Source organism: Salvelinus fontinalis, chromosome 8 (genome assembly GCF_029448725.1).
Source record: "Salvelinus fontinalis isolate EN_2023a chromosome 8, ASM2944872v1, whole genome shotgun sequence".
In the NCBI taxonomy this organism is placed as follows: domain Eukaryota; kingdom Metazoa; phylum Chordata; class Actinopteri; order Salmoniformes; family Salmonidae; genus Salvelinus; species Salvelinus fontinalis.
The window spans coordinates 17,978,496-17,992,275 of NC_074672.1; the positions used below are offsets into that span (position 1 = coordinate 17,978,496).

The 13,780-nt window shown below is 43.7% G+C and overlaps 1 protein-coding gene across 2 annotated transcripts in view; it reads left to right on the forward strand.

The window, feature by feature from the left end:
- The window catches only part of rap1gapa (RAP1 GTPase activating protein a), a 127,238-nt gene that overhangs the window by 2,655 nt on the left and 110,803 nt on the right, over nucleotides 1-13,780 (forward strand). Inside the window, exon 2 of one of the 2 annotated variants that reach the window (XM_055931542.1) lies at nucleotides 4,718-4,780. The exons of the other annotated variant lie outside the window; for it this stretch is intronic. The gene's annotated coding sequence lies outside the window, so the exon portion shown is untranslated. The remainder of the gene's footprint in view (nucleotides 1-4,717; nucleotides 4,781-13,780) is intronic. 2 annotated transcript variants of the gene reach the window in all.

The window sequence follows — 13,780 nt, forward strand, 5'->3', positions numbered from 1 at the left end:
AACATGGGCTGTTTTCTAAATGAGAAGTTGTTTTTTAGGGGAAATTGCTCTTTAAAGTTATTGTATACTGACACAACCAGGGCAACTCAACTGTAAAGAACAGTTCAAGTGTCTGCATAAGATAAACACAATTCCAAACATTACAGATAAGAAGCTACATAGCCCCAAGGCTACATGAAAATAGAGCCATGAGCCTAAAAACATACCTGTAGAATTCAATAAGTTATAAGACCTTTATGATTCATTCAATTTAGTCAGTTCTACCAGCTAATGTGAGAATTTTAGATTACATAACATTTGAAGACGCAATTTAAGGGCCTATGTATTTTCTGTATTTTTCACAATCTAACCACAAAGCTGGCCAGCTTTTTCCTATTTCTATGCTTCCCGTTCTTAACTTCAAACAGCTGAAAATAAAATATTTTGGTTATTGAAAATATATTTCACTGCAGTTTAGATGGTACAATGATGATCTACACTGTGCATTGCCTGTTTTGTCACATAAACTGAAATTAGGCGTACTATTTGAATTTTAGCAACCAGGAAATGGTGGAACAATTTCTGCATATTGCACCTTTAAAAAAAAGCCCCGGAAGCCCAGGCCAAATAACGGCACTGTCCTGTAGGCCTATATCTCAGCAGAAATAATCAGGAGGAAACTGCCTTGCGACCGTTACATATGCAATTGTGATATATAGGCCTAAATGCCGAGACATTAAGAAGACACAGTGGCAGAGTAAATTCAAGCACACCGCCGGACAGCAACCTCTGTTCAGTGAAGCATATCGCATGTACAGTAACAGACAGTTACATGACCTACAGCATGATCAAGCAAGTGCATTTTTACGGAATTTCTGACCACTAAACAACTATTGATTTAGAACCAGAGAGTTACCGCAAGTTGCAAAGAAAACAGGAGCTGCCTCCACTATTCCAGCACCATTTCAACTTCAACATTTCAACATCAACAAATCACCAATCAACGTAAGCTAAATATGATGAGCCTCATGTTTCTGTGTTTGTGTGTGTGTGTGTGTGCGTTCTTGTAAGTAGAAAAATATGTTGACTCATCCTACTTGTTGAGAAACGACAATGTCATCCTCCTCTCTTTCATGTTGATGAAACGGTCTATCACTCTGTCATACAGTACACACTTTTATTTTTTGTTGTCCTAGCCTACCTGGCTATAATGCTTGCTCGCTAGCCAAACTTTCATTCATGGGCAGCATTAGTTAGTTAACATTAGCCTTCTACTGTACATCTAGCTACATATTGAACTTCCATCCTCTCAGGCCAGGGGCACAACAAAGGTTGGATCAGAATAGCGTTATAAAATCATTGGCTGTGGCCTCCCGGGTGGCGCAGTGGTCTAGGGCACTGCATCGCAGCGCTAGCTGTGCCACCAGAGAGTCTGGGTTCACACCCAGGCTCTGTCGCAACCAGCCGCGACCGGGAGGTCCGTGGGGCGACGCACAATTGGCCTAGCGTCGTCCTGTTTAGGCAGGGTTTGGCCGGTAGGGATATCCTTGTCTCATCGCGCACCAGCGACTCCTGTGGCTGGCCGGGCGCAGTGTACGCCAACCAAGGTCGCACGGTGCTTCCTCCGACACATTGGTGTGGCTGGCTTCCGGGTTGGATACGCGCTGTGTTAAGAAGCAGTGCGGCTTGGTTGGGTTGTGTTTCGGAGGACGCATGGCTTTCGACCTTCGTCTCTCCCGAGCCCGTACGGGAGTTGTAGCGATGATAGTAATTACTAACACAATTTGATACCACGCAATTGGGGAGAAAAAATGGGGTAAAATTTAAATAAAAATAAATTAAATTTAAAAATTCGAAATCCCTATTTCCATCCATGGCTAATTTCAGAAAGGGCTAATTTTAGCTAGCTGGCTACAGTAGCTAGCCACCGGAGGATAACAACAGCTCGCTTAGTTTAGCTCAACGCTGATTGGCTAATGTTTTTATACTTTTTTTGTCAATGGAGGCCAGATGCTCGCTGGCTTCACTTGCATTCAATGCTAGGGAAGGCAACAATGTCATACTTGTTTGGACCAGACAACATCAGATAGATGGCCTACACGTAGAGAGACAGAGGGGCGCTATTTCGCTCGCTCGGATGCTTTCTCCTGTGAGATACAGTACATTCAGCCTCTTGCGAACGAAAATTGTGAAACACAGAGAGATGAAATATACATGATTTTATGTTTTGAAAACTATTTATTGGTCCATTTTCTGGGGAGTAACACTTCCCTTGGCATCCATGAACACACTGTAGGACACGTTTCCTTGACTAAATTACTTAATGTCTCCTTCCATACACTGCAATGGATAATTGTACTCAATGTATAGGACCGAAGAAAATGTGACATTTTCTGTGTGTCTCAGTGTCTATCGATCCATGACGACCATGTGAGACTCTTTCTGTGAGACTCAGAGTGAAGAGCTTCCTGACTGGGCCTGCATCCTAAATGGCAGCCTATTCCCTACAAAGTGCAGTGCACTATATTGAGAAAAGGGTGCCATTTGGGAAGCATCCTGAATGTTTCCTCTTCAGGCTGCTTCAGAGCTGAGCCGTGTGTGTTTTCCCAGGTTGACCCTCCAGCATAGGTAATGGGCTGCCAGTACAGTGTTCCCCTTGGCCCACTGTGTCGGTTGGCAGTTGGTTTGGCATCATATAAAAACAGATTCCCCAGTATCTCGCTGTTGACAGTTGGATTTGTGATTTCCTCTCTTGGCAAGGATTTTTTTGATTGAAATCCAAGTGAAAGAAAGAGTGAGTATCTAATTATCGCAGAAATTGTTGTCAATTCGTCAGGGTATGAACTCTACAAGGTGTTGAAAGCGTTCCACAGGGATGCTGGCCCATGTTGACTCAAATTGGCTGGATGTCCTTTGGGTGTTGGACCATTCTACACACGGAAAACTGAAAACCCAGCAGCACACAAACCGTTGCGCCTACTACCTACTACCATAACCCGTTCAAAGGCACTTAAATCTTTTGTCTTGCCATTCACTCTCTGAATGGCACACATACACAAGCCATGCCTCAATTGTCTCAAGGCTTAAAAATCCTTCTTTAACCTGTCACCTCCACTTCTGATTGAAATTAATTTCGCATGTGACATCTATAATGTATCATAACTTTCACCTGCATTCACCTGGTCAGTCTATGTCATGGAAAGAGCAGATGTACATAATGTTTTTTACACTCAGTATATGTGTTATGTTCTCAGAGTGTCATGGTTCTGTGTGGCCGCAGGGCTGACTGCATGTCTGACCCTTTCCATAACCCTATGTCCTCGGGGAAGTCTACACATCACTTCCAGGAGCACCAGATGGCAACACTGGTTGCATAAAGAAGATCGTTCTTTTCCATAAATCTTATCATCTAGGAATTAAGCTATCCAGACCTGATTTAACCAAGCAATTTTAAATTAGAGAGAGGCTTCTTTTTAATGAAATAACAAAGTGCACATCATGTGTCTCTTTGGCTAGGGCAGGGATCGGGGTCTTAACTATTAGAATAGTAGAATACACAAGTAGAATATACAAGTAGAATAGTAGAATACACAAGTAGAATAGTAGAATACACAAGTAGAAGACACATTTAGAATAGTAGAATACACAAGTAGAATAGTAGAATATACAATTTTGGTTGTGCATCAGCAGTTTTTCTCTTATGTCAGTCACTGATAGTTAGTCAATTAGCCCATGTCAGCTGATATTTTTTAGATTGCTAAGTTCGTTTAGTGGCCATCTATCCAAACTTGTTATCATGGTCGAATTACCGGCCCAGGGGCTACAATCGGTTTTATTAGTCAGTCTCACTCGGATATCATACTGCAAACATTTCTCTCCACCCTATGGCATAATGTGTCAAATTGCAGGAAATTAGCTGTAAAACAGCTCTTTTTCCTCTCCACCCCATGGCAAAATTTGTAGAATTGCTTAAAATTAGTTTGGCAACTGTGGCCCCTCATGATGAGTTAATATTTTTGTGGTCCCAACCCTTCCCTGGGCAAGGCTGTCCTTTTGGGGTAACAAGTGCATTCACCATTGCCTAAATGGAGTTTTTATTTCCTGAGGAGCTAATAGAATACAGTGACTGCATATCAGGGTTTCTGAAATATCTCTACCCAGTAACCTTATCGACCACCACTCCTCCATCCCTTACTCCTTCCCTCCATCCCTTATGCTTCCAGATGAGTGACTGCTCTGCTCTCCTTGTTCTGTTCTGTGTTGGCACTGGGAGCCTGTATGGACACTCAGGAGGAGAGAGAGTGGGTTCGCACTACTCTGACACTCCCTCCAAACAGACTGTCTTCTATTATTTTTAACATAGTTACGTTATGGCTCAGCACAGCAACATCATTATCGTCATCATCATTGTCACTGTGTGGGAAGACTTTCCTGTTGACAATGTGGCTCCTTCCAAAACAGAATTTTGTTTGTTATTACTTAATGTCACCATGTTCTTTTTCTTTTTTAAAAGCATTATGAAACCCGCATAGAACATCCTCATGAATAAACTGAAACGATCTGGCCCCTTAAAGGAACAAAGGCTTCTTTAAAATGCACTTTCCCTATGAGCTCAGCTGCAGGGACGTGTCCTTGGAAATCCCATTCTCACCCTGGATCCTGTGGATTCACGCGGACATTGGGGACAGTAGCCTGAGGCCAGCTGTTAATTGACTCCTGTCTGTCTGTCTGTCTCTAGGGATCTGGGACTGTCAGGGGGAACTTTAGGGAACATATCCTGCTGGTGCCACTGCATACATAGGTAGGGATTTTTTATTGATAAGGTCCCATAGGACTTGTGTGTGAATTATGTAGCCCTCACCTAAATATTAACTGAATGTCATTAGTGGTATGGTTTATGAATATAGCGGTACATTAAAGGGATACTTCAGGATTTTTACCCTTTATCTACTTCCCCAGAGTCAGATGAACTCGTGGATACAATGTTTTTGTCTCTGTGTCCAGTATGAAGGAAGTTAGAGAGTTTTGTGAACCAATGCTAACTAGCATTAGCACAATAACTGGAAGTCTATGGGTATCTACTAGCATACTAGCATGCTACACATAGACTTCCAGTCATAGCGCTAACTCTTGTTAGCATTTGCACTAGCACTAGTTAGCAACTTTCTTCAAACTGCATTCAGAGACAAAAAAATTGTATCCACGAGTTCATCTGATTCTGGGGAAGTAGATAAAGGGCCTCATTGCCAAAATCCCAGAGTATCCCTTTAACTTTACAAGGCCATGGCGAACATGATGGGTTTTAGAGTGTTATTGGTCACCTGATGTATTTACATGTACACTCGTGGCCAAAAGTTTTGAGAATGATACAAATATTAATTTTGACAAAGTCTGCTGCCTCAGTTTGTATGATGGCAATCTGCACATACTCCAGAATATTATGAAGAGTGATCAGATGAATTGCAATTAATTGCAAAGTCCCTCTTTGCCATGCAAATGAACTGAATCCCCAAAAAACATTTCCACTGCATTTCAGCCCTGCCACAAAAGGACCAGCTGACATCATGTCAGTGATTCTCTCGTTAACACAGGTGTGAGTGTTGACGAGGACAAGGCTGGAGATCACTCTGTCATGCTGATTGAGTTCGAATAACAGACTGGAAGCTTCAAAAGGAGGGTGGTGCTTGGAATCATTGTTCTTCCTCTGTCAAACATGGTTACCTGCAAGGAAACACGTGCTGTCATCATTGCTTTGCACAAAAAGGGCTTCACAGGCAAGGATATTGCTGCCAGTAAGATTGCACCTAAATAAACCATTTATCGGATCATCAAGTACTTCAAGGAGAGCGGTTCAATTGTTGTGAAGAAGGCTTCAGGGTGCCCAAGAAAGTCCAGCAAGCGCCAGGACCATCTCCTAAAGTTGATTCAGCTGCGGGATCGTGGCACCACCAGTAGAGAGCTTGCTCAGGAATGGTAGCAGGCAGGTGTGAGTGCATCTGCACGCACAGTGAGGCAAAGACATTTGGAGGATGGCCTGGTGTCAAGAAGGGCAGCAAAGAAACCACTTCTCTCCAGGAAAAACATCAGGGACAGACTGATATTCTGCAAAAGGTACAGAGATTGGACTGCTGAGGACTGGGGTAAAGTCATTTTCTCTGATGAATCCCCTTTCCGATTGTTTGGGGCATCCGGAAAAAAGCTTGTCCGGAGAAGACAAGGTTAGTGCTACCATCAGTCCTGTGTCATGCTAACAGTAAAGCATCCTGAGACCATTCATGTGTGGGGTTGCTTCTCAGCCAAGGGAGTGGGCTCACCCACAATTTTGCCTAAGAACACAGCCATGAATAAAGAATGGTACCAACACATCCTCCGAGAGCAACTTCTCCCAACCATCCAGGAACCATCCAGTTTGGTGACGAACAATGCCTTTTCCAGCATGATGGAGCACCTTGCCATAAGGCAAAAGTGATAGCTAAGTGGCTCGGGGAACAAAACATCGATATTTTGGGACCATGGCCAGGAAACTCCCCAGACCTTAATCCCATTGAGAACTTGTGGTCAATCCTCAAGAGGCGGGTGGACAAACAAAACTCCACAAATTCTGACAAACTCCAAGCATTGATTATGCAAGAATGGGCTGCCATCAGTCAGGATGTGGCCCAGAAGTTAATTGTCAGCATGCCAGGGCGGATTGCAGAGGTCTTGAAAAAGAAGGGTCCACACTGCAAATATTGACTCTTTGCATCAACTTCATGTAATTGTCAATAAAAGCCTTTGACACTTATGAAATGCTTGTAATTATACTTCAGTATTCCATAGTAACATCTGACAAAAATATCTAAAGACACTGAAGCAGCAAACTTTGTGGAAGTTAATATTTGTGTCATCCTCAAACTTTTGGCCACGACTGTACAGTAAATGAGTCCAAATCCACAACATCTTGATTCATCTACTTCACATTGTACATTTCTTGGAGCTCTGTGGTTAAAAAGGTTAACCTGATTCTAGGCTCATGTTTCACTAATGGATGACACCAGTGTACCTCCTACCTTGTTTCGTTGTCCTAATGGGCCCTTCCCTGATCTCATTTACCTTTGTTGGCATAAAGCCAAAGATTTAGAATATCAGAACAGGAAAATGTTAGCTTTGTACTAATACTATATAGTTATTTACCAAGTAGAATGATATAACTGCACTCTACAAAATTGATATCCAAAAGATAAAACCCACCATTCCCCATTATCTCCAAATTAAGCAGTACAGTAGTTAGCATTCAGCAGACCTACATTCAGTGTGTGTAACAGGGAGACAGTCAGCCCTTCAGTGCTGCTCATTATCCTCCCTCCAGTGCATCAGGACTAGCTGACGAGAGAGAGAGAAAAGCCTCTGAACTTCTCCCAGTCAATTTCCACTAAAGCTCCGCCAGATCTCATATCATGAATTATTTATGCGGTAGCTAGTAGTTTGTGTGAGGCTGCTGGGCTGGCTGGCTGCTCAGGAGATGATGATTTCTGCTTCTTTCATAATGCTGCTTGTTTTCTGACTGCACTATGTGTGGAGCACACTGTGTCCTGTGGAAGTCGGGGTGCATCATAATATTTTTCTCTTCTCCCCCCTCATACTCTCTCGTTCTAAAATGTTAATTATCTCTCACTTCCTCACGCTCTCTCCTTCATTCTCTCTCCATGAACACCATCTAAATTATAGCACTGTCAGTGTTGTCTCGATTACATGCTTGTAATTAGTAGGATCAGTGTTGTTCAAGGATGCTCAGAAGCTAAATGGTAGAACACACTGAATTAACATTACATTTGTATTCTTTTTTTATCTTTCTATTCCTGTTCGTAATTTACATGTGTGTACTGATAACTATGTTATTGGAAGGAAACTGGTATCAATGCAGTGGTAATTATAGACCAGTTCAGTGTTCTATGTAGATGTTGCAGGCCAGGCAGATAGCTACTGTAGCACAAACACTGTTTACATTTACATTACATTTAAGTCATTTAGCAGACGCTCTTATCCAGAGCGACTTACAAATTGGTGCATTCACCTTATGACATCCAGTGGAACAGCCACTTTACAATAGTGCATCAGATCTTTTAAGGGAGGGGGGGGGGGGGGGGGGGGGCAGAAGGAATGCTTTATCCTAGGTATTCCTTGAAGAGGTGGGGTTTCAGGTGTCTCCGGAAGGTGGTGATTGACTCCGCTGTCCTGGCGTCGTGAGGGAGTTTGTTCCACCATTGGGGGGCCAGAGCAGCGAACAGTTTTGACTGGGCTGAGCGGGAACTGTACTTCCTCAGTGGTAGGGAGGCGAGCAGGCCAGAGGTGGATGAACGCAGTGCCCTTGTTTGGGTGTAGGGCCTGATCAGAGCCTGAAGGTACTGAGGTGCCGTTCCCCTCACAGCTCCGTAGGCAAGCACCATGGTCTTGTAGCGGATGCGAGCTTCAACTGGAAGCCAGTGGAGAGAGCGGAGGAGCGGGGTGACGTGAGAGAACTTGGGAAGGTTGAACACCAGACGGGCTGCGGCGTTCTGGATGAGTTGTAGGGGTTTAATGGCACAGGCAGGGAGCCCAGCCAGCAGCGAGTTGCAGTAATCCAGACGGGAGATGACAAGTGCCTGGATTAGGACCTGCGCCGCTTCCTGTGTGAGGCAGGGTCGTACTCTGCGGATGTTGTAGAGCATGAACCTACAGGAACGGGCCACCGCCTTGATGTTGGTGGAGAACGACAGGGTGTTGTCCAGGATCACGCCAAGGTTCTTAGCGCTCTGGGAGGAGGACACAATGGAGTTGTCAACCGTGATGGCGAGATCATGGAACGGACAGTCCTTCCCCGGGAGGAAGAGCAGCTCCGTCTTGCCGAGGTTCAGCTTGAGGTGGTGATCCGTCATCCACACTGATATGTCTGCCAGACATGCAGAGATGCGATTCGCCACCTGGTCATCAGAAGGGGGAAAGGAGAAGATTAATTGTGTGTCGTCTGCATAGCAATGATAGGAGAGACCATGTGAGGTTATGACAGAGCCAAGTGACTTGGTGTATAGCGAGAATAGGAGAGGGCCTAGAACAGAGCCCTGGGGGACACCAGTGGTGAGAGCGCGTGGTGAGGAGACAGATTCTCGCCACGCCACCTGGTAGGAGCGACCTGTCAGGTAGGACGCAATCCAAGCGTGGGCCGTGCCGGAGATGCCCAACTCGGAGAGGGTGGAGAGGAGGATCTGATGGTTCACAGTATCGAAGGCAGCCGATAGGTCTAGAAGGATGAGAGCAGAGGAGAGAGAGTTAGCTTTAGCAGTGCGGAGCGCCTCCGTGATACAGAGAAGAGCAGTCTCAGTTGAGTGACTAGTCTTGAAACCTGACTGATTTGGATCAAGAAGGTCATTCTGAGAGAGATAGCAGGAGAGCTGGCCAAGGACGGCACGTTCAAGAGTTTTGGAGAGAAAAGAAAGAAGGGATACTGGTCTGTAGTTGTTGACATCGGAGGGATCGAGTGTAGGTTTTTTCACTGTTTAAAGGTGGATGTTGGTACTAATGCTTTTTTTGAAGGCATGAGGGATGGATGCATCAGCTTCCTCTGCAATTAATTATTTATCTGGAGACCGCATCTGTGTGCTGCTGTTTCAACAACCGCTAAAGATGTGGTCTGTGCCCCAAATGGCACCCTATTCCTTATATAGTGCACCTATAGTGCTCTGGTCAAACGTAGTGCACAGTGTAGGGAATAGTGTTTGGGATGCAGATGTGATGTCAACTGGACTAGAGCTAGCAGCTTATTAGAGTGCGAGATAGTACTTTCTCTTTAATGGCTTTGGAATGAGTCACCCACCACTACCACCCTCCTCTCTGCCTCTGTAATTCTGCTATATTTACCTAATGTTTGCGTCACTGGCTTAGCTCTGTGGGTGGTTATTTATTCAGGTGTGTTCATGGGGATACATGCTAATCTTTGAATCAGGCGTTTTATTTTTGTTTGCCTGGTTTCATTACATGATTCCTGCTAAGCCTATACATATTAAATTATGTATTTACATATCTGACTTGGTCTTTCAATGTTAAACTGGCGCCCTCCATTTTCCCCCATGGAATAGCCTATATATTCATCAAAATACCATGTCCCCTGCAAAGTAATTTATGCACACAGACCTTATGAAAAACATAACCCATCATGTATTCTAGCTGTTTCCTAAGTGTGTAAATCAAGGGTGGCAAACATACGGGCTGCGGGACGGATTCAGCCCGCGGGTGGTTTGAGTAAAAAATGAAATACAAAATAATTAAACAAATTCAGGGAAGGGAAACAAATTCAACGGTGTAGAAATGATAATGGACCTACATTCATACAGTTTCTTGACTGGGTCCAGCTCACTGATAATCAACCAAATAAAGCTAGACAGTCAGGGAGCATCTAAAATTCCAAAAACGATGAACATAGAAGTATATTTTGCACGTTTTGACGGCGAGGAAGTCAAAACTATTTTCAGTATGGCCCTCCACACCTCATTGAAGACCGAATGCGACCTCGGGCGCAAAAAGAGTTTGACACCTCTGGTGTAAATGGATGTGTCTCGGCATCATCAGTATCCCCCCCCCCTCCCTTATGTTTACCCTGTCACTTGGCTGAGGTGACTTCAAAAGGACCTGTCTTGATGGAAGACTGCTTGTCTGAAATAGCACAGCATGAAATGTGTTTCTGTCAACTGATCTGTGTGTTTTTAGCATAAGACTTGTGTGTAGATTCAGAGCGGTGAAGCTGAAGTGTTTTTATCCTGCTAGAATGTGAACAAGGTTGATGGCTGTGACCACCTCTGCTCTGTGTGGTCATGGAGACAGGGTGTCTTAGAGTGGGGAAGGTTAAACATAAGAAAGTCCTACTGAAGTGTTTGTCTGTCTGTGCAAGGGTGTTTGTACATAGTACTTGCAAACCTCAAAATCCACCTTTCTCACATTGAATATGAGACTAAGGTACGACAAAGTGATGTGGACCTGAAAACCAAGCGTTTCATACTGCATGGATTGCATGTTTACTACACCTACTTAGTAGCTTTATCCTCGCCCTCAGCATAGCACAGCAGCAGAGTACGAGTCTGAAGTCACCACTCTGAGCCATATCTCCTCTCCTGTATGCTGGTAGTCTAGAGGAAGAGGGACCTCTTGCTCCTCTCTGCTAAAGATATTATGCATAGCATCCACATGTGGTAGAGAGAGAAAGACAGAGGGAGAGAGAGAGTGTGGTAAAGAGTGTTGACTGTGCAGTGTCCATGTGGCCCTATAGCAAGCTGCTTCTGGAGTCTTTCAGATAAGAAAGTCAGACTATCTCTGCGATGGTGACACTGCACACTGAACAGCCACAGTGGTAGTGTCACTATAAAGTGGTCCATAATTATGGGTCAATGGTTGTCTGATTTTAGTTGACTGTGAAGAGAATACTGTACAGCTGAGAGCAGTACTGTATACTAGTGACTAGTACGCCATAGAACCTCACAGCCACTGCTGTCTATGGTGCTGAAATATTGAAGACTTTTATGGATTTTGTACTATTGAAGACTATTCATTAGCTAACAGTAGCTAGCACATTTAGGCATCCATAAGTATGTCTACATCTTTACATCTTAGCAACCACTAATTACCTCTACTGGATTATTCATATATGTGGAGTGTGTGTGAATATTCATGGACATGCTTGAAAAGATTATGCATAATGATCAAATAACAGAGGAGTTTATTTTACTAATCTATACTAGCTGACTGACTGCATGCTGTGGGATCTAGCTATCGCTATAATATCATATCGTGAGGTCCCTGGCAATTCCCAGCCCTACACCCCTGTATTGATTTCTGCTTGTTTCCTCTCTGTTGGCATTCTGTCCCACTGAGTTTAACATGGTGAGTCCATCAATAGTTATGAAGTAATACAATTATACTATTTTGGCTGACGTAGCTCACCACCAACCCACTGTGAATTTGTATGTGTGACGTGGTGAGGTTGGACCCAGGTGCAGAGAAGAGACCAAACGAGGATTCAGTGGTTAAGGATAAACATAATACTTTACTGAGAAACGGTAGCCGCAGGATCACAGTACACTTGAAAACCAACACACACTAAGTCTCAAACACTCACTCAGGAAATGCCTGCACGCTGTAAACAATTCAAGCTTCTGCAAAGGACAAGAGTAAGCACACCTCTTTTAACAGGGAAATCATAACGAGTAAATATGACACACTTGAGTGTCGTTAATGTCTCTAGGACAGTCTTTGCCGCCCTCTGGTGACAGGTGGAACCATGACAGTATGCTCTGTGCTGTATTACTTTAGGTTAATGTGGGTTACTTAAGTTAAAACTTCTTCGGGATAGGAGGCAGTATTTTCACGTCTGGATGAAAAGCGTGCCCAACGTAAACTGCCTGTTACTCAGGCCCAGAAGCTAGGATATACATATGCATGGTAGTATTGGATAGAAAACACTCTAAAGTTTCTAAAACTGTTAAAATAATGTCTGTGAGTATAACAGAACTGATATTGCAGGCGAAACCCGGAGGACAAACCATCCAGGGAAAATTGTTTTTGAGGTCATTGTGTTTTCCAATGCTTTTCTATGGATAAACCTGATTTCTTAGGGCCCAGATTGCAGTTCTTATGGCTTCCACTAGATGTCAACAGTCTTTAGAAATTGTTCAATATTTTTCTTTTGAGAAATGAAGAAGTAGACCTATTCTTCCCATGTGTCACTCAGATGGACTCAGATGGATTTTTCTCCGGTATTGGAAACCGTTTATTCCGTCTTAAATTTGATCGATTATTTACATTTTAGGGTACCTGAGGTTGGATTAGAAACATTGTTTGGACCAAGTTTACAGGTAACTTATTAGATACTTTGTAGTCATGTTGGGCGAGTTGGAACCGGTGTATTTCTGAATCAAACGCACCAAATAAATGGACATTTTGGGGATATAAAGAAGGAATTTGTCGAACTAAACGACCATTCATTGTGTCACTGAGACATTTGGGATTGGAAAAAGATGAAGATCTTCAAAGGTAAGGCATTTATTATATTGCTATTTCTGACTTCCGTGTCGCATTAGCCTGGTTGAAAAATGGTTTTCATGTTTTTGTATGCGGGGCGCTATCCTCAGATAATCGCATGGTGTGCTTTCGCCGTAAAGCCTTTTTGAAATCTGACACAGCGGCTGGATTAACAAGAAGTTCAGCTTTATTTTTATGTATTACACTTGTATTTATATGAATGTTAAATATTTATGTTTCTGTAGTTTGAATTTGGCGCTCTGCAATTTAACCGGATGTTGTCTCTCTCTCGGGGGACTAACAGAAAGGGGATGGGAGTGAATAACATATGTTAACCTCCTGAATAGATATATATTTGAGTTCATAAAGTATTGCATTACGTCTGTGGCTTAGGACATATTACAACGGAACTTTAAGGGATAGTTTAGACATGATGTGCCAAAAATGTGAGTTCTGCGAATACAGCTCAGCATTCAACACCATAGTGCCCTCAAAGCTCATCGATGAGCTGGGACTAAACACCGCCCTTTGCAACTGGATCCTGGATCCTGGACTTCCTGACAGGCCGCCCCCAGGTGGTAAAGGTAGGTAACAACACAACTGCCACGCTGATCCTCAACACAGGGGACCCTCAAGGGTGCATGCTCAGTCCCCTCCTGTACTCCCTGTTCACTCATGACTGCACGGCCAGGCACGACTCCAACACCATCATTAAGTTTGCAGATGACACAACAGATCACCGACAACGACTATAGGGAGGAGGTCAGAGTCCTGGCCG